This window comes from Penaeus japonicus, unplaced genomic scaffold (genome assembly GCF_977035675.1).
Source record: "Penaeus japonicus unplaced genomic scaffold, GWHDUDI00000001_assembly GWHDUDI00000003, whole genome shotgun sequence".
Classification (NCBI taxonomy): domain Eukaryota; kingdom Metazoa; phylum Arthropoda; class Malacostraca; order Decapoda; family Penaeidae; genus Penaeus; species Penaeus japonicus.
In genome coordinates, this window is record NW_028234405.1 from 14,000,231 (window position 1) to 14,005,230 (window position 5,000).

Below are 5,000 nucleotides of genomic sequence, written 5' to 3' on the forward strand. Positions count from 1 at the left end.
TGTGTGTTTTTGTATTAGTGTGTTTATGATTGCAACGGTTTTGTATACATGTAAATATATATGTATTCTTGATTTATTTATTTTGCGAATATGTGGACGCGCGTATTTGTGTGTGCGTATACGTATACATACATATATATCAATTTTTATATCTATCCATCTATCTATCTATCTATATACATACATACATATATATATATATATATATATATATATATATATATATATATATATAGAGAGAGAGAGAGAGAGAGAGAGAGAGACATATATACATATATATGTACACACACACACACACACACACACACACACACACACACACACACACACACACACACACACGTGCATGTAACCATTCATTTGCGAGACAGTAAAAGACGTGTGTAAATACGTTATTTCTGTATATGTATGAGTATCATCCTTCATGTAAAATGAGGAGTGTATACCTAAGCAGGATTTAGCCGAGCGGGCGTGGATGGAGTCAAGCAAGCATATACATTCATCTTATTAGATTAGAGTTTACTGTTTCATTAACAGAGAGCCAAGGTTCGTGTACGAGGTCAAGATGTATCATTAACTCTAAATTAATCTGGGAATCTTCCGACTATTCATCATATATTCATTATTTCTACGATGATATGATTTGATTAAATATCGTATTTTACATTTACTGATCTTTCCTCTTCCGTCAGTATGTATAACAATTCAAAAGGGAGAATAAAAAGGTTTTAGATACAAATCCATTTACCATTTATATTTATATACAAAAGATGTGTCTTTCGACTGTTCATGGTTTTACTAAAGCCTCTACTCATTGACCAAATATCTCAAAGATGAAAGAAATAAAGCTAATTTCTAAAGATTCTCATCAAATTTCCTAATTCCTCTCTCAATTGTGAAAAAAAAACGTAATACAGTCTTGTTTTAAGTTACAGAACAAAACATATATTGAATTGGAAGGCAATATAAGGGAGTGGGGATATATGAAATACGTAAATGGGTTATCTTAATAGATATAGAAGGATAAGTTGATTATCCTTCTGTGCTGACACTTTACCACCATGAATATTATCATATCATCTAATATACTGATATATTGCTGTGATTTTCAGAGCGATCGGTCTTAAAAAAGTATTCCTGTACTACTGAATATCTCTATATGAGTTCAACATCGTCATATTCCTTAAATCATTGTTTCGAGCACGAAAAAGTTTGAACTAGCGAACGCAAATGCTTAGTTTGACGGATATGTTGGGTACTTCAGAACCCCTAAGTACCTCGCCAGATCTCCTAACTTTTTTGTCTGCTAAGAGCGATTTTAGGAGAAACGGGGGGCTCTTAGAAAAATTCCTCTAAGTTGGGAGTGATATCAGGATGTCCCAAAGAGATAGGAATTACCATTCTCGGGAAATCCAACTTTTCTCTCAAGTGTGAAAAAAAAAATCCTCGGACTTATAGTAGGTGAAAGAAAATTCGTAAGAAAGTCAAAGAAAATTGTTACTTCTAATGGAAGTGAACTTTATTTTCTTTATTCTATCAACGTATCTCTGCACGTCAATGAATTCACTATATATCGAATAAAGAGGATTAATCGGAAACAAATACGAAGTAGAATAGAGATCATTCAAGTTACATATCCGGCAGTACTTAGCGGTCATTTATGCTTGCCACCTGCCATACGTTGTCGGATTTTTAACTGGTCATGACAATGCTAAAACAATTCAGTGTAGGTCTATAATGCAAAATATACTTATACATGTCGGTTTATGCGACAGAAAAAAAACTTACACGAGAAAACGAGATATTGGGACAAAAATATGTTAAATAAGTAAATGGGACATGTAAATAAATATGAAAGGACAAGTAATCATCTTTTTTTGTGCAAATATGTTACCACCATGAATACTACTATATTGATATTCACGTGTACACTTTTTTATATATTTCATGTTGACTATGGTTGATTAGCAATACCATGAGATATTGTGATATCTTACAATTGATTTCAGAACAATGGTCACAAAAATGTATTCCTCTTGTACTATCTATCTCTTATTCCTGAAACTGCTATTTCCAACATGAATAATTTGGCGACTATCTTGGATCGTGGGAACTCCTAACTACCCTTATGACAACTCGCCAACTCTCCTATCCTTTTCGTCTGTTGAAAGGGAGTTTAGGAGAAATGGAGCGTTCTCAGGGAAATTCCTACAAGTTGGGAGTAATATTAGGATGCCTAAAGCAGTAAGGAGATCCTAACCGGCCCAGATCACCATTCGACTCGGGTAATTTTTCAGCCTGTTCATTAGCATAGATATCAGGTGCCTGTATTAGCTTTATTGATTTATTGATATTATGTAGCTTACAAATTATATCATACTGTAATAATTTTTTTTTGTGATTTCTAATGATGTAATGGTTCTCAATGAACTTAAAGAGTTCTATCGTGGGTCATCCATAGTGCAAAATCTAAGGCTTTGTTAATGACAAAAAGTTCAGCAAGAAAGATTGGTAGTCTGAATCTCAACAGGCATTCAGCTGATCATACACGCGCTCTCCCACTCATCTGTCTTGGAGCCGACGGCATATATATGAAAAGAAGAATGATGTTTAATGAGGATCTCTCTGAATTGCTTTCGTACCTTCACCTCCGGCACCATGGCTTTGACTGATGGTGGGTAATCTATCATAATGGAAAAGGTTTCAAACCCACGATGCAATATTTGAATTTACCAGGGTATTAACTGTAGAAAGATCTATACCGACTTTCTCTACGAGGGTATGGAGTCGTGTGACAAGCAGCCGATATAAAGCATTCCCGTTAGGAATACTCAACCCCGCCAGAAACCTAACGCCACGGCCCTCCAGGCGAAAGCATTCCTACAAGGGTGACTCAGTTCTCCGGCTAAGCACGTCGGAGATGAAGGAAATGTACTCCTGACTCCACTCCAAGACGTTTGATACGAGGGCATTTATGGACTCGAAGACACACGCAGAGAAGCATATTGCACAGTATTCAAACCATTCAAAGCCATACACGATTGACCCATAGTCCACTGCAGACCTAATTAGGGTTTTATATAGCATTGCTAATGAATTCCTATCAGCTATTCGTTTATGTCCAATAATGCACTTTGATAGATTAAGGGCTGTTTTTACATCTATTCTTTAAATAACTAATGTGATCTTTCTTATCTAGTCTATCAAAATGTTGACCAAGAATTCTAGCAGACTTTTGAATAGGTATTAGGTGATTATCTAGACTTTGCCTGATGTTGGGCTTTCTGCAAGCAGTAAAAACACACCAATACTTTTTCCTATGGAAAACTTAAAGCCCCATTATAGGCCTAGGTTGTGAATCATACCCAGTGTCATTTGGACCCATTTGCCAGGACAAAAATATCCGAGGAAGTGATACTGTCAGAAAATAATTTGACAGAAAAAGCTCCACATAATCCAAAAGCATATCGCCATTTCATGTCGCAGGCTTTTTCCATATCTAAAAACTGTGGTAAAAAAAATGTTTTCTGCAAATGCTTCATAAATATGTCTTTCCAATTTAATTAGCTGATCGAGAGTTTGATGTCCCATTCGAAACCTGCACTGCTCATCAACTAGTAAATTTCTGAGAATAAAGAATGCGAAAGCCTTACGTTAACAATTCATTCCTTGCATAAGCAATTCACCAACGCAATCCGGCAGTGTGAAATTGCGGATCTGGGATTTCCTCCTTTCAGTCTGGGATTGACATGGGCGAAGTGCGGTGTCCAAATGTCATTGTACACTTCTAGCAACTTAATCATGGCATCATAATAAAGATGCTCAATCATCTCATATCTAATCTCATCGGGCCTTAGGACGCTCCTTTACAAGCTTCTAGGGCTCAGACAAGCTTATTCATGTTAGTGATTAATTGTAATCGTAGTTATTTGTGGCAAAGTGTATGGGATGGTAATATTCTAAGCAGCTTCTGTGTGAGAACTACCTGGCCATTACACTAGCTTTGTCTCTTTTTGAATCAAAGTCTATTCCCTCGTGAATGATTATTTTATTTTTGAAAGATGTTTTTTCCTAATAGATTTTATTAATAGAGGACCATACCTGATAGATTGTGGAATAGCTGTTGATTGTAGAGACAAAACATCGCCAGGAATCTCTTGGCTTGTCAGCATGTTCAACGAAACCTGCTCTCTCTAACTTTGCAGCGATTTTCATGTTATTTTTGAGAAGTCTGTAGGCCCTATTTCATTTACACAGTACCTTGCAGTAATCGAGTGTCCACCATGGAACTCTATGTTTAACCTATCTGTCGGTCTTAGGAAAGTTTGTCATTGCTGCTTTTGAATATTGTTTACTTTTTCATCAATGGCATCTCTGACAACATAGAGCTTGACGCTCCTTGTGAAGGCGACCCATTCTGATTTAGGTGGTGAAGGTATTTTTATGGTGTCACATTAATACGAAATGCAAATAAGATGGTCGCTTCCCAACGAGTCGTTAGTGGTGTGTGTGCCTCAGGCATTTGGCTCTATTGATGAAGAAACCAGTGATGGGATAATAAAGCTCAAAGTACCGGTATTATAGTTCACCCGCGTCGGTCTGCCATCGTTCTAAAAGACCAGTTCAGAGCCATTGCTCAATTTAATTACTTGCCCTCCTCCGCCACCCACCCCCAGGGAACCCCGTAACGAATGGTGCCCATTAAAATCTCCTAAAATTAATTTATTGTATATCAGACTATCCTGAATGGCAAAAAGCTCACTATGGATTACCATATCATCAGGCGGACAATAAGTTGAACATATAGACAGAGACAGATACGTGTTATTATATCTTATTGGATTGGACTTTGCGTGCGACACATTCTGAAGTGGAATTAATCGTCACTTCAGTGAAAGGGAGGCTCTGGTGGATGTACATGGCGGCCTCAGCGCCACCCCTTCCCTCTCGGCCCTTTTTACCTAAATGATAGTTCCTCAGCGATACGACCTCATCAAAGC